The sequence below is a fragment of the Dasypus novemcinctus genome, chromosome 7 (genome assembly GCF_030445035.2).
Source record: "Dasypus novemcinctus isolate mDasNov1 chromosome 7, mDasNov1.1.hap2, whole genome shotgun sequence".
Lineage (NCBI taxonomy): Eukaryota > Metazoa > Chordata > Mammalia > Cingulata > Dasypodidae > Dasypus > Dasypus novemcinctus.
Window position 1 is genome coordinate 123316795 of NC_080679.1, and position 21529 is coordinate 123338323.

The following is a 21529-nucleotide window of genomic DNA, read 5'->3' on the forward strand; positions in this document are numbered from 1 at the left end:
TGGGGCCTGCCTTGGGACCGACAACTTCTGCATCAGAGTTTTAGCAGCACCTGGTGCCCCCAGCCTTCGGTAGGAAAAAAAACAAACCCTGTACCCAGGCAGATAGTGTGCTTTCCTCTTGCCGAAATAGAGAGAAATATTACAATTGCAAAAAAGGCCTTTTCATCCCATCGCCTCAGTGTGGGAATGCTATTAAGTTTTGCAGTAGTAGGAAGTAACTTTTAGTAGGTTTTTGCTATGTTCTGGGCATTCAGTAAAGCACTTCACACCATCCTCACAACCCCAAAAGGTAAGTAGTCTTACCCACACTTCGCAGATAAAATAACTCAAGTGTGGAGAAGTTAAGAATTTGCCCCATGGGAGCGGGTGTAGCTCAGTCGTTGAGCGCCTGCTTGGCATATACAAGGTCCCAGGTTCAATACCCAGTACCTCCTAAAAAGAAAAGAATCTGCCCCAAATCACGATGCCAAGATGCAAACTCTAGTCTCTCGTACGTGGAAGCAGGTGGGGTGTCCAGCCCTTCGCAGACCCCTCCCTCGGCACCACAGGGATAACAGGGCATCGACCCTACGCAGGCTTCCCCCAGCGTGTTCCCAGACCCCTGTGAACTTTTACTGCCATGGTGTTGTCAGCAGGCCACCTGGACTGCTGAGGGACGCCTGGTACACGCCCTCAGTTTACCCGCCAGGGAGCGGGAGGCCTGGTCTGGCCAGGGGGAGAGATGGAAAAGATCTCCTTGCTCAAGGCCAGTTTCTCGGGACCCAATTGTTCTATGCTCTCTGGCCCACTTCATACAAACCACTAGCTGGCACCCAGACGTCGCTAGCATTCAAGGGTGGGCTGGAGGAATGCAGGGAGGAAGAGGGCAGGAGGAGCGCAGAGCGAAAAATAGGGGGAAAGAAAGAGGCTGCGCCAGAATTCGGACAAAACCTTTCTGCCAGGATTGAGTGCCTTTCCGTTTGCTCATGTCACCGACTCCACGCTCCGGAGGGCACAGCCTGTTCTCACGAAAGGAGTACAGCACTGCAATTGCACAGATCCAGTATGTAATTTGTACTTAACGGAGAGATATTTGGGACCCCTTGCCTCCGCCCCCACTCCCCCTCGGGCATAGCTGGGCCCTGGGAGACAGGCCTCAATGCCACCTTTGTTTTCCCATTCTCCGATAGGAGGGGCAGTTGGCGGGCGGCAAAATGGCATCAGTCTCCGCACAGCCACCGGGGCCTGCAAGCTGGGTCCCCAGAGGCGAACCTGCCCGGAACCTCCTCCCTGGCGCTCTGGAATCCCGCCGCGCCCCCAAGGCTTCAGCGACAGAATCAGCTCGGCTCCCGCTCTCGCCCTGCAATTAGGCAGGGCCCATCTCGGGGGGCAGACGTCTGCACTGATTGAGGTTCTGCCCGAAGCACACAGCCCCCCCTCCCGCCCACGTCGCCCCTCTAGGCAGGCCGGGCCCGGCCGCGCCGCACCGCCCCCCGCCACCATGGCATCTGCAGAGCAAGCTGCGCGCGGTGGCGACCCCACTTGGAGCTGCTGCCCGGAGCCCGGGCCGTGCCCGGCTCAAGGGGGTCCTTCATCACTCGGGCAACAGCTGGAAGGCTTGGCTGAATGGCGCGGCTTCCGCGTGGAAGGTCACAGGGTGCTGATCTAAGGCCTGGCTGGGAAGCCTTGCTCACCCAACTGTTGACACTCAGTAAACCGCGCGGGCGGGGCCGGCCCGCGCATCTGAGGACCGCCGCCCCCGCCCCGCCCCCGCCAGAGAAAGACTAGGAAGCGACTTCTATTCAGGGTTCGCAGGGGTCCCCGGGCCCCCTCCGCCCCCTGCCAAAGCCACCAAGCCCCTTCCCTGCCTCCCAGTTACCTTGTATTATAACAGGATTAAAGTACATTTAGCTCCCCTATTAGCATACTTGAGCCCCATTTGGGCCTACTTAAGGCTTCCGCCGCCTTTGATCAGGTTTGCGTTCTGGTCAACGGGAGAGCTAGCCGCCCCCCCCCTCCCAAAAAAAAAGGAGGGGGAGGGGAGGGATCCGACTGTGAAATTATCCTGATGTCACATGTCACAGGGGAGCAGTCGCCGCTGCTGCTTCGCTCACTCCCAATATTCCGCGGCTTTTCTTAAACGGCCCAGTGTACACCAGAGTGGGCAGGAGAGCGGAGCTGTACCGGGGACCAGGAATATTAGGTCTTAGTTGGAAGAGGAGAGAAAGGGTTTGAACATCTCCTAAGAAAAGGAGGGGGGAACCCTATAATTTCTACAGTGTCTGCCTTTTTATTGCTTGCATTTGCATATAAATTAAATCCATATTGTAGCTTTAAGGCAAGCCTGGGCTTAGAATTCCACACAGCTCGAGGTCCCATTGTCTTACATCCACTTTCTAGGCGGCTGCGAAATGAAAAGGGAGGGGAGAGCAGAGGGAAGAGAAAGTCAGCTTTGTAGCGTTTTTAATTGCCTGTTTGTTTTCTGGGCCAATTACAGGCAAATTAATATTTAAACTTTGGGAAGCCGTGAGGAAGAAGTGCTTACAAAACAGGTTTCAGATTCCAGGGTGTGCGGCCTGCTACGAATGGAATTTCACGGTGGTGGAAAAAAAAAAAAAAACAATAATCATAACGAAGTATCAGCTGGGACCTAAATCCTGTTTCGATTTCTTCTCTCACTGTGCGGGGGGGCTCTGGGAAGCGATTGTGCCTGCGGCTGGGGAGGGGGTTCCGGCTGGGACAACATCCTCCGCCAGGAAAGGAGAGCTTTGGCTGTCCCCTCTTTTTGGCTCCCGGGTTGGCCATTTACCTCCAGTGGCCTCTTCCAGAGGTCCTGTGCTCTGAGAAGAGTGGCCTTGGATTAAATTCATATTTGGCACAGTCCAGTCAAGGAGCCTTCAGATTCTGGCTTCCGCCAGTTTCAAGGCCTGGCATGCAGTTCTAGCACACACATTGGGCTTCCCGTGGTGGGGAAGGAGAGCTCTGCAGAAGGCAGAGGCAAGGGGTATGGCAGAGAGGGCCCTCCGTGTCCCTGCCACAAGAGAACTCAGTCACAAGGAGCCAGGCGTGGGGAGCGGCAGTTTTCTCCTTTAGTTTTAGCCTAGTCTACACATAGCACGGAAATGCATGTTAGAGAACTACAGATCGATCAATCGCCCCAAGTTCTAATAGAACGATGGGGGGGCGGGCAGGAGGACGGAGCTCGGCTGGTGCATCCCCTTTAGGAGATCTGTTATTTTTATTTTTTTGAATTTACATGTGCATCTTCTCTCGCTCCCTCTTCCATCCCCTGGTCTCCCCACAGCTTTCTTCTCACCACGGTGCTGTAGGGGTGTGTCATCTAATTTGGGAGGAGGGTGAGTTATTGTTGCTCTGAAGTCCTTCCGGAGCTCTCCATCCTGCCGTGGTTTCAATCATCAGCCACACAGTGCCCGTGGCCCCTCTTTGGAATTCTCCCGCCTCCGCTAAGCACCCTTCAAGCTCCCTTTGGACCCAGTTTTCTCCAGCCTCTGCCATCGCTTGCCCTCTTGGACTGGCCCTGGCTCGAGGTGCTCTGCCCCCACGGCCTCTTGCTTCTATTTCCATAACATTTCCTTCTGGTAAGACAGGGCCAAAATGCCGCCGCTTCCCAAACACTGCCTCGCCCTCACCTTTGTACTCGGAGTCTTGCAAAAATTCATAGTTCCCCCCCCCAAGACACAGTCACTGCCTCTGCCTTCCACTGGGGACCTCTGGATTTCATTTTCATTTTCTTCTACCATCACCCCAAATGCTCCGAGGCCCTCGCCCAGCTGCACGGGATTTTTCATTCCTTTGAAACAAGCCTTTCGAGACTCCCCCTGACCCACCCTCCATGGGCACTTGCGGAGACAGTTTCTGCAGAAACAATGATTGGTGTGCTTTGCCCATTTGCCTGATCGTTATCTGAAAATTTTAAGCTGTGCCCACTGAAGATGCCAACTCCAGTACCTCCTTTTGTGTGTCCAAAAATTTTTTTTTCAATCAAACATTTCTTTTAAATAAATCAGCTAGATGAATAAATGTATCGAGCTGTTTCAAAATAATAATAACACTAAGAAGACTAGCCAATACTTCTCAATTGCTTACTCCATGCCCGGCACAAATGCTAAGTGTATCTCATTTTAGCCCCACATAACTCTAGAAGAGCTCAGTCCTATTATTATCTCAGTTTTACAGATGATGTAACCAAGGCACAGAAAGGTTAAGCATCTTAGCCCAAGTCCCACAGCCTGTAATTTGTGCAGCTGGGTTCCAGAGCCAGGCAGTGTGCCTGAAGAGCCCATCAACTGATTCACCATCTGCCCTGGAACGAGGTCTCCCCTCGTGCATCTGGCCCGTGGACAGGAGCAGGGGCCACTGGGCTGACGGGACCCTGAGGCTCAGGTGGGTGAAGGCTCTTGCGTCTACCACCAAAAGCCCAGCGTGACTCGGTGGGTTCTTTCTGCTGCACCACCTGCCCACCAGGTACCACCCAGAAAACAGCAGCGTCCACGGCAACCGCTGCCCCCAACAGCCAGCCGGCTTCCTCGCCATCGTCATAACGACCCTAGGGCTTGCACGCTGCTCTAGGGGGGCTGCTCACCCTGCTCTACAGAAGGGTGCAAGACCATCCATCCCTGCCTTCGGTGACCTTCCCCCCAGTGGGGAAGAAGCCAGACAAACAGCAGCTTCGAAAAGGCTTTTGGCCATTTGTTCTCGGAAGCCCTGGCAGTGTGCATGATCCATGTTCTGTTTTGTCAGGTCCCCAGACCTTCCAAGCCAGCCCACCCTCAGGCCTTCTCTGCCCCACAGCTGCTCTGTCCTGGGTCTGGTCAAGGTCAGTGTCCCCAGGAACCAGGCCCAATGTCACCCCCAGGGACGAGACCGGCCCAAGAACCTCCTCTCTGATTGGCAGGTGACTCTTTAAAATGTTTATCGGTTGTCTTATATATGCCTCTCTATATACATGTGGTAAAAAACCCAAAAGGGGCAAAACAGCAAATAGTGAGAGGCAACCATTATTGCTCTATTTTGGGTGTGTTGATCTTTCCAAAGTAATCCACACACATAAGCGAATATATATATACACATATATACATCTACAATGTATGTGTGTATACATATTTATTGTTGTTTATACAAATTGTAGCATTTATTCCACAATTACTTTTTTCTTTTAACAATATGTATTAGGAATTATTCCATAGCCATACATCCAGCTGTCTCATTCTTTTTAATAGCTATATAATATTTTATTATATTGATGTACCATAATTTACCTAAGTCTTCTAGTTTCTTAATTTCTTAACTTTTAACTCCTTTGCCATCCCCAATGCTTACATGAATATGCTCGCACATTCTGCAGATGTGCTAACATGTTTATAGAATAATTTCATATATGTGAAATAGTTGATCAACGGGAAAGTGCACTTTGATAATTATTGCCAAATTACTCTCCAAAGAGATTTTATCAATTTATCAATTTATCAATTTGTACTTTATTGTACTTTATTGTATTTTATACAATATTGCATAAAAGTGCCTGTTTCCTCACACCTAAGATGATACTGGATGACAGCAAGCTTTTTGATCATTGCCAACCAGACTGGTGAGGCACTTCCCCTCATATTTTAAGTGTGTGTCTCTGTTATTACGAGTGAAGCTGAGCACCTTTGAAATGTGAGTCATTCGATTATCCTATCCTGTGAAGGAGACATACGCTTCGCCGACTTTGCTTTTGGTGTTTTTTTTTCTTATTAATTTACAGTGGCTCTTTATATATTAAAGAAGTTAACTCCTTCCTGGTATGATGAGTTGCAACATTTTTCCCTGTCACTTTCTTTGTTTTGTTTCTGGGGTCTCTGTGTTTCTTATCCCGCTGGGTGGCCTTTTGTACAGCCTGGATTCTAGTTTCTAGCCTGTCCCAGACCGTCAGCTACTTAAAAAGCGCAGTGGGGTTTGGATATGCCGACACTGTTCCAAAGAACCAGCGGTGTTCAATAGGAAGGCTGGGATTGAGACCGCTGGTGATGCAAACAGCTCTGAGTGTCGGTTTCCTGGTCTGAGAGATGAGGGGTTAGACGCGATGTTATTTAGGGACCAGGTATGTTCCGTTGTCCTCTGGTGTCCGACTCAGTCCACAATTCCGCAGAGCCCATGCCCTGCTGCCCGCTCCGCTAGTGGGCCTGCTGCTGGGTGCAGCTGTGGGAGCCTCCCCTCCGCACAGGGGTCCTAAGCCCCGCAAGGCGGGCCCCCTCCCCTTTGGGGGCAAGCCCCTGGCACCACCTCCGCTGGGAGGTGGGCTGGGTTCCCACCCAGCACCCTCTGGCCTTCAGGTCTGGAAGCTTCAGACAGGAAGCAATCAGGACTCTGGGTCACCGATCCGGACTCGGCCTCCGCGTCCCCGGTCTCCAAGCCACGCGTCACACAGGGCCGCCTGGCCCTGCCCTTGGAGTCCCGGTCTAGGTGTCCGCTGCACGGCCCCAACCACGAATCAGACCAAAGAACGCAATTGTGTAGGAAGACACCCACTTTCGTTTTCAGCGACCTGGCTATTACGAGCAAAATATTTATGGAGCGGAGGGGTGTGGGGCCAGAGAGCCGGTTCTGCGGGACGCGCAGCGGCGACGGGGCCGCGCCTTCCGTGCCACCATCGCGGTCCTCCGGACCAACGCTGATTGCTTTCAGCTGGCCTGTATCCTCCCCTGGGAAATTTCTCTTTCTTCCTGGCATCCATCCCACATCTTCTCTGGCTACCACGGAGACAAAGAACTCACTCAGAGGCTTCGGGAATGGCTTGCTTTGGTCAAATTCCCCACTTGCCTCCTGCCTCCCCAACAAGCCCCCGGCCTGAGCTAAAGCAGCTCCTTCTCCCTCCTGCCATAACCCCACGGCCGCAAACAATGGTTTCAGGTGCCCCAAACCCCTGTCCCCAGCAATCAGCAAAGCTCCTCCTCTGGCCTCACGGCAAAGGCCTGTCACTTAGACCCTGACGTAATTTAAAGGATGACATCACCTTCTCCAGACCCCCTCTGAGCTGGCCAGATACCTTCAGAATCACCCCTGCAGATTCGAAATAGGTAGGACTGTTCCATCCAAATGCTCTACTACAATTGTGGCTGTTTTAAATGCCCTGGGCTGGGGAGGGGTGCAGGGGACAGAGAGCCAAGCAGGCCAGTGTGCCTGCCATGGAGCGGCCCACGGCACAGGCGGGCTAGCAGCAGCACAACCTTGCCTGGGACGAGAGGCCAACTTGCTGGCTGCCACTTGGAAGGCCCCAACGTGCCTGACCTTGAGAAGAGCTACGAGGCAGCCGTGGCAGCTCTGTGTGCCCGCGAAGGAGCCAGGTTGGGTGTTTCCCTACTTCAGTTTTCCCAGAAATGTCCCACCGTGTCCCACCGTGAGGCAACGTGCTGGCCAGGGCCAGGCGACCCCAAGCACAGGGCCCTACGGCCATGCTAGGAACAGCCGCAGTGGCTGCCTGGGGGCACTGCGCCGGAAACTTAGCTCAGGGTTCTGCGAGGCACAGCTGGACTCAGAGCTAGACCTCCAGCACCCCTAAGAGTGAGAGGGAAGAGGTGAGGGTAATTGGAGTCATTTACCCAAGTCCACCCGAGGAGAGATTAAAATGCAGGTCTGCCTACCCAAAGCCAACAGGCTTCACCCCTGAACTTGCTGCTTGGCACAAAGGCCGCAGGGACCCCGAAGCCTTCCTCCTTCCACGCTCTACCCCAGCTCCTCTGTTAACCCAAACCAGGCGGGGCCTGTAGCTCCAGTGAGCCTGGCCCCAGGGGATGGCCCCGCCCCGTGTCCCAGCCTCTCCAAACCTCCTCTACACCCTCTGCTGGGCTCCAAATCGCACAGTGGAAGGGCTGGCCGGGACCGCCAAGGGCATCCTCTTTTGCCGGGGCTTCAAACATGCTCCCAGGGTCCCTCAGGGGCCGTGGCCTTCCAGGAGGGCGGACCACCAGGCCATGCCGGATCTGCGAGGTCAGCACTCCACTTATCGGGCGTTTGAATAAGATGTAGTATGACCAAAGGCATCCGGGGCCCAGAAGGTTTAAAGCCCTCATGGAGGCTGAGCCCCTGGGAGGGCCAGAGAGAGGGTGGGGGTCACTGCAGAGAGGGTGGGGTCACTCCAGAGGCCGGGGCCTGGGCGGGGCTGACCACAGACCCCGGCCCTCTCCCTCACTGAGCTCCAGCCCTGCCCGCGGCCGTGGAGCGCCTGCGCGGAAGCCGAATGGTTCGGGGGGACTTGCTCCTGCAGGCAGGGCATGGCCTGGGACGCAGCCCAGGGGCCCAGGAAATCGGGGGTGGGGTGGGGGGTGAGGGGAGTCTGAGGGACCCCAGGCCCTCAGGACCAGCTGAAAATGCCTGCGCCCCTGGCCTTCAGCCTGGGTTCAAGAAGAGCCGCTGGCACAGAGCGTGGGGTGATGAACAACCTCGCCAGGCCTGTGCGTCGCCCAGGGACTCATCGGCAAAGCGCCAACTTCAGTATCCATTCGAGGGACCTCCTCACAGGATTTCCACCAGCTGTGGAAGCCTTGTGCCTCAGTTTCCCTGTTGGTAAAATGGGGCTAATGATTCCACTTACCTCCTGGTTCTTTCAAGTGCTTTCGTTTATGTAAAAAACAGCATCTTGCCCATACTGAACGCTCACAGACGTTCGTGGTCATTATTATTATTTCTATTATTATTATTGGTCGTTTTTAAATACCCACATTTGTGAAGGCTCCTGTTCTCTGGAGGTGAGGACCTCGTCACCTGTGTTCCTTGGCAATCCCTGTGGCCCCTTGGTATGGGCAGAACTGTAGCCCCTCAAAAGATATGTTCGGGTCCAACCCTCATGACCCGTGCAGAGGACCTTCTTGGGAAGAAGGGTCTTTGCAGATGTCACCCAAGTTACAATGACGTCATACGGGAGGAGGCTGGGCCCTAAAACCAATGTGGTGGCGGCGGACTTGGCCCAGTGGATAGGGCATCGGCCTACCACATGGGAGGTCCACAGTTCAAACCCCGGGCCTCCTTGACCCGTGTGGAGCTGGCCCATGCACAGTGCTGATGCGCGCAAGGAGTGCCCTGCCACGCAGGGGTGTCCCCCGCATAGGGGAGCCCCACACGCAAGGAGTGCACCCCATAAGGAGAGCCACCCAGCACGAAAGAAAGTGCAGCCTGCCCAGGAATGGCGCCGCACACACGGAGAGCTGACACAGCAAGATGAAGCAACAAAAAGAGACACAGATTCCCGTGCCACTGACAACCACAGAAGCGGACAAAGACGACACAGCAAATAGACACAGAGAACAGACAACCGGGGGCGGGGGGTAGAGAAATATATAAATCTTTTAAAAAAATAAAATTAAAATAAAACCAATGTGGCTGGTGTCCTTGTGGGAAGAGGAGAGACAGACCTGGGCAGGTGCAAGGAGGAGAAGATGACGGGAAGGCACAGCCTCGCCAAGGACAGGCAGCCCTGCGAAGCCGGGGGAGGCAGAGCCTGGGTGACGCCGACGCAGGCCGAGGAACACCAAGGGCTGCTGGTCAGCCAGGGAGAGTGCAGGAAAGTGCCTCACCCAGAGCCTTCCAGGGAGCTCGGCCCTGCAGACACCTTGATGCCAGACTGCCGGCCTCCAGCACCTTGAGAGAATAAGCCCCTGTTTTAAGCCCCCCAGGTTGTGGTCCTTTGTCACAGCAGCCCTGGAAGATGAAGACACCTGGAAGGTTCTCCCACCTGCAGCGGACATGCTCTTCATTTTACCAGTATTCATTAACTAAGCAACTACTATGTGTCGGCGAATGTGTGGAACACGCAATTTCCCCCCTGCAGCCTGGCAGGAAACCACTGCTGTGAAGTGACCGAGTGAAGCTATTGTGGCCACGAAGCCTGTATAATTTGGGCCAAATTTAGAAGCCGTTTGCTTTTCACAGCAGGTCTAAAAGAACACGTTTTGGAGACCTGCTCTGCCTCTCCACCTGGGTCGACCGACAAGGGAGAAGTGGGGGCCCTGTTCCCTTTGGCTTCTCCCCGCTGGAACAGAGGAAGCCCTGTCCCAAGGAGGCAGCCCCCCAGCCGGGCCCACCCTGGGGCCACGGCCCCTGCCCACTCCAGCAGGCACAGAGGTGGGCAGGTCTTCCTGGCTGCCGGCCCCAGTCCTGAGCTCAGAACCTTGTCATCCTGGTCCTGCGGCTACCCGCCCCCCTGCTTTCACCTCTTCCAGGATGGGCTCTGCCAAGAACAGGTCGCCTCGCGCTGCAGCCCTCGCCCCGCCCCCACCTGTGCCGGTCGGGCTCATTTTCACCGCGATTCCCAGCCCTCGCCGGAGCTGCCGTCCCGCCTGGACGGGCTCGGCCCGGTCCCCCAGCCGTGCCCCTGCCGCCCCGGCAGGCCCCTGCGCCCTGCCACGGTGCCTGCCCCTGCACACAGGCCCTTTAGAAATCCCGTCAAAGGGCTTTCACAGCTGAGTACTTGTGGAGAATTCGCCGCTTCCTGGGTTTTATCTCACCCTCCTGCGTGCCGCCAGGGCAGGTAACCCTGGGCCAGCGCCCGCCCCGCCAAGCCGAGTTTGGATTTTGAGCCGTCGTTGTCCCCAGGCGCTGAGAGGCCAGCCCCCGTCATCCTGGCTGCATCATCCCGGGCGGGGCGCGGGTGGAGCGGCACTGCCATCCCTGCACCTGCCTCGGCCACAGAGCTGAGCCACCTAGGTGCTCAGGAAGGCCGAGGGGGGAACGCCCCTGCCTCTGGGCAAGTCACCCCAGGACGTGAGCTGTGGTTCCAGAAGCTGAGACTCAAAAATCCAGCCCAGAACTTCACGGTTGGGTGCCCAGCCTTCACACGGTCAAGTCGGATCTCTTGGACTTAACCTGCGCCGAGTTAGAGGAAGGAGCCATGGGCTCTAGAGGGGTCACTAGTGGGCGGTGACATGCTCCCCAACGCTGCAGCCTCATGACAACCCTCCTAGATAGCCTCCATCGGCCTCTCCTCTTGAAAGACGGGGAAACCGAGGCACAGAGACACTAAGAAACTTGCCCAAGGTCCCCCCACAGCAATACAGAACAAGGCTGCAAGCTCCCAGGCAGGCCCACCTTCTCAGCCGCTGCACAGTTGGGCCTGGGACGGCTCGACCCGTTGTCTGAGCTCTGCCACTTACTGCTGACCTCTCTGAGTTGCTGGATGAAGAGGAGGGAAATGACACCTACCTTGCAACAGTCAGCAACGATGCACGGAACAGGCCGTAATTAGCCCATTCATTCCCCACTGGTCCTCATGAAATTGGAGAAAAGCCCACCCCCTACTCCAAACCGCTTAATGCGGTCGCCTCCCTTGTTTGCATCAATCTGTTCTTGACCAGAGCTTGTTTCCAGCTAACACATCCTGGTCTGGTCCACATTCTCATGAGAAGAGAGGGGCTCCCAGTAGGACTTGCTCAGCCTTGCCAGTGGATTTGTGTCCGGCTGTACATTTTGTGAGCGGGCCCCTTTAAGGCAGCACAGGACCCTTCATTTAAAGCCCCTGTGCCTTTGCACATGCTGCTCCCTCTTCCCTCACCTTCAGATCTCAGTGTGGGCAGCCTCTCCTCCAGGAAGCCGCCTCTGACCGCACCCATGCCCACCTATTCCCAGGCCCTTAGGAGCACCCGTTTGGGGTTTCCTTACAGTCTGTCTGAGCACTTATCATTCCACTTTCTTGAGCACTCACTCACTCTATCCAAGGGACTGCCTCTCTGTCTCCCCCTCAGTGGTTCTCAGTTCTGTGTACAAAAATATCCCATTGCTTTTTTTTCCCTCTCCCCCTCCTCATTGTTTGTGCTATCTGCTTTCTGTGTCCATTGCTGTGTGTTCTCCTGTGTCTGCTTGTCTTCTCTTTAGGCGGCACTAGGAATCGATCCTGGGACCTTCTGGAGTAGGAGAGAGTGATCAATGGCTTGTGCCACCTCAGCTCCCTGGTCTGCTGCGTCTCTTATTGTCTCTCCTCTGTTTCTTGCATCATCTTACTGCGCCAGCACTCCTGCTCGGGCCAGCATGCCACACGGGCCTGCTCACTGCACAGGCCAGTTTGCCCTCACCAGGAGGCCCTGGGGAATTGAACCCTGGACCTCCCATACGGTAGACAGAGCCCAATCGCTTGAGCCACGTCCGCTTCTCCCCGTTGCTTTCTTCACATGCGTTTGCCTGGGCTGCCTCCTTGGAGATTGCGCTTCAGTAGTGCTAACCTGGGACCCATGGAATCTGAATTTTTAAATCTCCAGCACCAGCAGCTGGAAGCCCTCAGGGCCAGTCCTGCATCCTGGTTTCCATGGTAACCTCAGCATCTAACGAGGACCTGCGCCCAGTCTGTGCCCAATTCCCTCCATTCTTGAGTTTCTGCCTCTCTGTTCCTCCTTTCCCCAATTATTACCAACCCCTATCCACAACTTTGACAACTGGGCAGGGAAAGGACAGGCAACTTGGGGAGAGGAAAAGGTATTTCCAAAAAAGAAAATGCTGATTGGGCAGTGACCTGGCCAACTCAGGCCCCAAGAGCCCTTTGGACCTGCTGTCAACAACTATAAGGTTAATACACCTGCTCTGGGTGGCATGGGGCAGTTCTGAGGGGGGGGGGGTCTCTCCCCACGACCAACCCCATGCCACAAACAGCCTCAAAGAACTGTTGAGCAGGCTGAGGTCCCAAAGATTATTCTAGTGATATCCCGCCCATTTCTCGTTAAGCACCTGAGGCCCACGGAGGCTGAGGGGAGCCTGTGGCTACGCGGGGATTCGAACTCAGGTCTCCCGTTGTCTGGGGTCTCTCCACCACATGAGGGGGTTATGTCAACAGGCAGCTGAGGGGGAGGGAGGAGGTTGGGGAGGGGACTGGGTTGCCAGGTCTTCGGTGTCACTCCAGCTCCCAACGCACCCCCTGCCTCGCCCTGCCCCCCAACCTCGCTCTCCACCTCCCTGGGTCTCGGTGGTTCTGGGGGCACACTGAGGAAGGTCTCTCGCCATCCCCACCGCCACGCTGGCCGCCCCGGTCAGGGAGCTCTTTCCCCAGCTGCCAGGTCCTGCCCACGCCTGCCAGCCCGAGCCGATGTCCTAGCTGTGACAACTGCTACCACTTACGGAGGGACTGCGTCAGGCTGCCACTGAGCTCGGCACCTGCAGGTGTGCGCTCTTCTAATCCCCGTAACACTTCCATTATCATCACCTCCCTCTCGATAGAAGGTACTAAAGCCCAGAGGTTAACCCACGTGCCCAAGATCACAGCACCAAGCAGCGAGGTTGGGATTCAAACCCAAGCCTTCCTGCATCAGCATCTTTCTCTCCATCCTGATAACGAAAGCCAACAGGTTTGCAAATTGCTGTAAGGGTCGCAACCTCTTCTTATCAGTCTTTGGCTCTCAGAAGTGGAGACTTCCTCCCCATTTCACGGATGAGGAACTGAGGCTAAGCACCGTTCCCGCCAGGCTGGTGTCCTCTTCTCCCGTCTCCCACTCCTTCACCCCACGGCAACAAGCTCATTGCTTCGGCTTCCCTTTCCTGAAACCCCCTCCTCACTCTGAGCTGATTACTTAACTCCTCCCCAGCCTTCACGCTAGTTGGAGACCCACCTCTTCCCTGAAGCCCTCCTGGATTGTCCCTCAATTTCTCTGGTCCTGGAGGCTTCTTGGCCCTCTGAGTCGGTAGTGACAAGTTCAGTGCCTAGCTGTTGTCTAGTCATTTTTTTCCCTCCCCAGACTAGATCCCTGGCTCCATGGGGCAAACGTCACTGCAGGCCAGGCCCCCGCCCCTTGACGTACGCCCCCCACCCGCTCCGGCTTCCAGGTGAGCCTGCCCTGCTCTGCACATCCCGCTCTCCACATCGCTGCCTCTAGCTGGATATTGCATGCCCGATCCTCGGGGCTCTCTTCTGGACCTTTTACCCCCAACCCACACCTGCCCTGAGCCCACCCTCACTCCCACCCCACACCCACAATCTCCCTCCTGAGCTCTGCCCAGGACCACTTCCCTATCCAACCGCAGTCCCGCCGGCCCTCGCACTCCAGATGGGGCCCTAACCTCACTCCCGAACGCCACCAAGACCTCCTGCCCACTTTCCTTCGTTCCCAGCCTCAGTCACCGCGACCCCAAACCTGGCAGGAGCCCCGACCTCGGCCGCAGCCATCCCTCCATCCGGAGCTGTCGATGCTGACCTCCAAGCGTCTCCTGACTCCCTCCCTGGCCAGCCCCCTCGGCAGCCGCACACAGGCCATGCCACACTGCCCTTCCCAGGCCCAGGCTTCCACTAGGCGGCTCTTCCACTAGGGAGGGCAGGGAAGGGCCTTTGCTATCTTGGTCGTCCTCATCCCAGTGCTCCGTTAGTAAATCATCTTTTCCATGGTTTCCAACATTTTTTAAACCACAGTAAAAAAAATATAACAACACACTTTACAGTGCAATCCAGGAAGAAGCACATACATATATTTGGGGGGGAAAATGTTTCCCAAAATTACACTTCCCCTATTACCTGGGACACACTCTGATTTTTTTTTTTTTGTCTTATGCTATGCAATTTTATTCTATCTCACTTTTTTTTTAAGGTTGGTTGTGACCCAGCAAACTGATCTCGTGACCTACGAACGGGTCCTGGGCTGCGCTTTCTAAGGTGCGGGTCTACTGGATCGACTGTCATTAGGAAGTCTGCGTGTCAAGCAGGAGGCTCCGTGTGGTGTGTCCAGTCCGGCCCTCACAAGGCCCAGCCAGCCTCTGCGCCGGGAGGTGGCGTGTGCATCCGGCGGGTGAGGCGGAGTGCTGGGGCCTGGGGCGAGGGCCCACAAACACGTGCTGACCTCCGTGGGCGCCAGGATCGGGGGCCCGCGTGCGTCTGCCCACGTGAGGGGTCTCTGTGGGGTGTGTCGGTCAGGGTTCTCTAGGGAGCCAGAACTGGCAGGAGATACCTGTACAGAGCATGAGGTTTGATCAAATTCTCCCACGTAACCACGAGGGTACACGAGTCCAAATTCCACAGGGCAGGCAGCGAGCCAGGAGCCGGGGTGAGCATCCTTGGTGAGGCATGACGCAGCCACGGGAGCTCTCTCTCCGGATGCTGAAATCCCTTCCCCCTGTAAGGCCTTCAGCTGCCTGGATGAGATGTTGCTCCTTGCTGAAGGCAGTCTCCTCAGGTGACTGTGGATGGCACCAGCCAGGGGTGCGCCCGAACCCCTGATGATCTGAGTCCACCAGCTGTCCTTGCGGTACAGTTCACCAGAAGTTTCTGCCTGACCGAAACACCGGGCCCCACTTGTGGGCAAGTCGACACATGGGCCACCCCCCACGAGGTAAGAGGGTGCGGGCGGCCATGTGGGCATAATGGGAGCACCTGGGGGCCGATGGACGCGCCCTCGCTCCTGAGAGGCTCGGGGTGCGCGGAGCCCCTTCACCCTTACCCAGCCCACGCTTCTGGGCAGGCCCACCCTTCTCGGCAGCAGCTTCGGGTGGGAGGACGCTGGAGAGAAGCAGCGGGGCCAGTCACCGGGAACCCACCCCAGGCTGGTGGTCGCGAGAAAAGAAGGGCCTGGGCGAGGCCAGGCGCACCCGGAGTCAGCGGCCCCGGTTGGCGGATCTGCAGCAGGGACCCGGGAGGGCGGGGCGGGGAGGCGCGGACCCCGACGGCGCGCACCGCAGAGGCCCCCACCGCAGGCGGCCACCAGCCCTCCCGCTTCTCCCGACTCCTCCCACCTCTCCCTTTTCCCTCGGGGTCACAGAAACGCTGCGGCTGGGGCGCCCCTTCCTAACAGGGGCTCCCGTTCTCTCAGCTACAGCGCGCTGGTCTGTGCCTACCAGCCCGACACCTCCTCCCACCAATGAGACACAGCTCCCCGGATGGTCCCAGCAGGAGGAAAGGGGGAGGTTGGGGGTAAAAATTTAAAAATAAAAATAATTTTTAAATGAAACGAAAGGAAAGCATGTCCAGATACGCCTGGCTGCAACAGGGTGTACCACTCACATCAACACCGTAATCTAAAATATTTTCCCCATCATAACCCAACAGACTTCTTCCCATCAGTGCCAGCTACACTGCAGATGTATTTAAACCACAAATCAGTTCTGGACACCCTGCTGCCCATCAAAGCGCCCCAGAGCTCCCCTGCACTGAAAGGAAGGGCTAAGGCCACGCCCTGCCCTGCTCAACCCTGCTGCTCCACCACTACCCGTCCTGCCCCAACTCACCTCGCACACCTGGCCTGCAAGGCCACGCGTTCTGGCCCTCGGCTAAAGCCCTCTTTCCCCAGAACTTCACAGGCCTGATGTCTTCTCTTCTTGCAGAACTTGGCTCAACCTTCATCCCCTCGACAGCAACAGTGCCAGGGGACAGGCTTTGGGGGAGCACACGTTAGCTCATGCCCTCCATAAAATCCCAAATCGTTCACTCCCAGCTCTACCCCCAAATAAACTCTCAACTTCAGCAAAAGCAGCTTTGAGACAAATCCACTGTACACACATCCGTTTCCACCCAAATGTCCCTCTAGAACAGCGGCTCTTAACAAGGGGTCCGTGAGCTTGAACTGAAATTCAAAAAAACACTATTCTCGTGTATTTATTAAATAACACACAGTGTTGTGTGGACTTAGAAGGGGTCCGTGGTTTTCACCTGACTGGTAGAGGGGTCCGTAGAACAAAAAAGGGTAAGAACCCCTGCTCCAGATCCTTATGTATGAAATCCAGCTGCCCCTGCCGACCGCCCACCTGCTCTCTCTTTACAGCAGCACTTACCAATAGCAGAAATTCTTGTCTCAGTGTTTACCTGTTTATTAGCTGTCTCCCAGGCCAGACTTGACGGTCTCATTCAGGCTATATTCTAGAATAGAGTAGGTGCTCCATAAAGAATGGATTGCCATCCTTTAGCAAGGTGTATAGCCAAGGTCTCTAGATAAAGATGATTCTATTCCACATCAGGCTTTCCAAGGAGCTTGAGAGTATCTGGAAAGAGAAGGAGGGAGAGCAGGAAGGGTTCTAGGGTTTATTGCATACCACACATGTTGCAACTAGTATCTTACTTAATCCTCATAAGAGTTTCAAGAAATAAACGTCAATATCCCCATTTTACAGATGAGGGACCCAAGGCTGAGAAGGGTCCAGTGCCGTGGCTAAGGTGGGAAGCAGGGCCCCGATCTAAGCCTCGCAGCCCCCTCCGTCCCCTAGCAGCAGCCCCCGCCGGCCAGGCGGGCGTCAGAGGCGCTCTGCCCATCAGCTTATCATCCGCCCTGGCCCCACCAGGCAGCCCAATCCTCTCTGAGTCCTGCTCCCCCACTCCACCCGGGCACCCTGTCCAAGGAGAGCTTAGCCGAGACCCAGCCCACGCCCCACACGGGAACATCAGCCACAGTGGAGCCCCCGGAGGAAGCAAGCGGAAGTGCAGTCCTGGAGGGAAGGCTTCTGTCCTAGCCTGATTGTGTGATCACAAAGGCAGCGCGGGAGGGGAAAAAAAAGTTCTGATATCCAGGCCTGGCAAAACAAAAGACCGAAAACTGTAACTGCCAGATGTTTGCAACTTTGTGAACTTGATGTGTGCAAACAGACAGGGGCTGGGAAGGGGCGAGGAGAAGTGAAAAATGATAGTTTAATTGCAGAGTGGTGGGACTACAAACAGGGAGACTTTTTAAGCCAAATGTAATTGCTATTGCTTATATGCTACCTTTAAAAATCAAATATTGGAAGGAAGGAAGAATGGAAGGGCAGGGAAGGAGGGAAGTCCTTTTCCAGTTCTTCCTGAAGTCTGACCACCATCTGCGGAGTTGTGACCCAGGTACCTGGGTCAGCGGAAGTGGCTCGCCAGAGCAGCCCTGGCCACCCATGGACAGAAGGAGAACTCTGATCAACAAAGAGAGGGGCTGAGCCAAACCCACTAGCTGAAGGACAGAGCCCAAGGCGTGGAAGAGATAAGTGTGCAACACCTGTCACCTACCACCTGCCCCAAAGCAGCAACCTCGGTCACATCCCCCTGGGCCTGATGGCCCCCCAGCGGCTGTCCTCCTCCACACCCAGGGCCACCACTGCAGCCTTCCTCTCTGGACACTGCACACGCAGGTCCCGCTCAGCCCTGGCCTCTCTCTCCATTCCCTGCTCCCTGTCCCCATGTTCCATCAAGAGCCAGCATTTTGGCTGACCTTTTATTTTATGAATCTTTGGCAGTTGGCTAATGTTTGCCTTCCTCATGCTGTAGGGTGTCTCATCCTAAAGAAGCAATTTTTTAATATCTGGGAAAAGCTTTAAAGTCCAGCTCCACTGCTTTCTAGCTGTGTAACCTGCACAAGTTCTTTACCTCTCTGAGCATGAGATTCCAAAATTATAAAATGGAAATCCTGAAACATTGTAAAAGGGTTATTTTAAGGAGTCACTGGGATATATGCAAACAACCCAGGAGCATGCTGGGCAAATAGGAAGCTGGCAATGGAGGATAGTTCTTATTAGACTATGTGACTTAAAATTCCAGGGAAGGGGAGCAGATGTGGCTCAGGCAGTTGGGCGCCCACCTCCCACTTGAGAGGTCCCAGGTTCCCGGTACCTCCTAAAGAACAAACACAGAGACAACGATCAAAAACAACAAGCATGCAGATGAGGGCGCCATCTCAGGGGAACAAACAAAAACAAAAAACAAAAAGCTCCAGCAAAGCCGCCGTATAGTTGTGTTCTGACCTGCATCACCGCCACATGATGTAGACGTGAAATCACCACGTGAAAACTGTCCCTTCTGACCCTTGTGTCCCTCCCTGCCCTCTCCGTGTCTCTCCCTGTCTCCTGCAGAGAGTCCAACCCTTCGGTGAAGAGCAGGCAGCCGAACTCGTCAGCTTTCAGGTGCCACAAGAGCAGGGCGGCCGGCCCATCAGGCAGTCTGGGGCCAGTCTGGGGCCAAGAAAGAGCCAGGGAGAGGGGCCAGATTCTGCTCCCTGAGGCCGGAGGCTGGGGAGTCCCTCTGAGCCCCAGGCTCACCCTGTCCCCCTGCTGGGGAAGCCTGTGGCCAGAGAAGCCTGAGCACACGGGGTTAACTGGAAGGCGCTTAGAAACCAGCCGCACTGAGGCTCCCAGCCACTTTCCCAGGAAGGCCGCTCGCTATGGCCCGCATTTGTGCTTCCTTCCCAGCCCAGTGTGTGTCTATTCTGCCGCGCCAAGCGGCGGAGCCCGGCCGAGCACCAGCCCAGCCGCGCGTCAGAGAAACAAGGGCGGCTTAGGAGGGGCTGCTGTTTGGGGGTAGTCGAGGGCACTCTCTTTCTAGGTTTCCTGAACCCTGGTGGCATAGCCCTAGAAAAACCCAGTATAGCTTAAATATTAAGGCATTGTTCTGAATTTTTGTCACCGGGGGTTAAGAATTAACAAATAGTTACGATGACTAAACCATTGTCCAGGTGCCTTTTTACTTTACGGCCCACATTTTGAAAGCTCTTGCCAACCAAATCAACAGTAATATTAACAACGATGACGGCTGCCATTTCCTGTAGACTGGTACCTTATAAACATTATTAAATTTTAAAATATTATTCAGTAATAATAAACTCATTTTTCCATTTTCAGCCATCCACACGGCACTGCCGATCGGAGCTTCTGCTCAGCGTGGAACAGCACCTGTGAGCACAGCGAGCTGCTGGATCTCCAGCCCAGAGTAAGAAAGTGTGGAATTTAGGCAGCCAGAGCAGCCTTCGCAAGTTGACTTCAGACCCTTCTAGCGATTTCCCTGAAGGATGGAGACTGGTACAGAAGGCCTCCTCCTCGTGACTCTGGTCAAGAACCCCAAGTAGGGAATCGCTGGGCTAACCCAATGACCTAACTGGGCGAATGAGAGGGCCAAGGGTCATACCCAGAGATGGCATCCTCACCAGGTTCACCCCGCTGGGGGCAGGACCCCCAGGGCAGTGCCATGAGCTGGAACGAGCAGCCTGGTCTCCAAGGAGGTGGGCGGCAGGGCCGCCAGGACGAGGTGCCCCCACGCTAAGCTCCTTCCAGAACGAGCCTCGCAGCCCCGCTCGGCTGGCCCAATCCACGAAGGCCCCTCCTGGCCCGCACTGCCCAGCTCAAGCGCCCCTGTCCTCGCTGAGCTGTCTTCCACTCGGGGGCGCTTCCGCCCACCCGCACTGAGCATCCAGCAGGCCCCGCCCGCAGCCTGGGTCCTCTCTCCACCCAAGTATCCACTGACAGCAGGGCCCTACACATAGAATTCAGGACAAAAACAAGGCCAGGCAGCGGTCCACGTTCAAGGGAATACGAGAACGCCTCGACTTTTCACATCATGACCACTCTATAATTCTCTCCCACAGAATTGTTGAGGGAGCCCTCGCTTTATCCACGCCACACGCTCAAGCCTGTCCGGATGCCTTCTACTCTTCCCTCCTGAATGGCCCTCTTTCAATGTCCTTGTTTCTAGAAGAAAGGGTGGGACATCCTGGGGCTTTAAACACAGACACGCAAAATAAATAAATAGAAACAGAAAGAAATGTGCCTGACTACAGGTGAGGTTCTCTGTCCCCAGAAATATGTTCTCAGAGCATGGTGTATGGCTGATGAGTTTTTGGACATCATTGTTGTTCACACATCAATATTATGGGGGAAAGTTCTCAACTATTCCTTCCAAGAGTTCAGTGAGACACACGGACTTTTCCTAGGCCCTCTCACCACAGACATTTTCAAGCTCTTCATTTCAGCCTGTTTTATTTGCATCAGAGGAGTCTTGCCCTACCGTGCTTGAAAGTCAAACAAATATTCACCTGAAAATGGTGCCGAGTTCACCCGCGCACACCTGAGCAAGGTTCCGGCTGGTCTGGAGGAGTCGGTGGGCTACGGCAACTCCCCCAGCTGTAACGTTTCATGACCAGAATTTTCGCCAACCCAGAACTTCAAAAGACACACCCTGGGAGCTCATACATTTATTCCAATTATACTGCCAGTGCTTAAAAGCCCCTAAGAACTCCCCTTCTGGAAGCACCCCCACAGCCTCTGGCACATTCTTTAGAAAATCCTCTGAGGTCGGTGGAGAAGCTTCCTCCTGACGAGGGGGATCTGAGTTTGGGAAAGAGTCGCAAGTCATTGTGAGCCGAGGCCGATGAATTAGGTGAGCCAACAAACTGGGAACTGCTATTCTGAGCAAGAGCGAGGGTCGGGTGTAAAATAACAAGTCTCCTTTCATGTGTCTTTGGCAGGGCATGCGTACCAAGGTAGTGTAAACCGACTCTTGAGGGTAATTCTGAAAGAGAAGCTCTTCGGGTATTTTGAGCGGTAACGGGATTGATTGTTGGGATAAGGGCCATATCCGTTCAAAGTCGTTGCTTGGAAGAGGTCAACTGTCTTTGGAAACACCAGCTGGAGGGTAGGAGGCCAGGTATGAGGCCAGGGCTTTGGAGAGAGCAGCGAGGTTCCCCAGAGCCCGGGGTGGAATCCAAGGGGCGGCCAGGCCGGGGTTGCACACATGGTCAAGGAGGCCCGTCTGGTGGAAAGGTGGGGAGGGGCGCTGGGGTGCTGGGCGGCCCCCCTCCCAGCTACCCCGTCTGCTCTGTTCTGAATGACACAGCTAATTAAGGTAAGTGCTATTGCAGCTCCAGCCCGAGCTGCT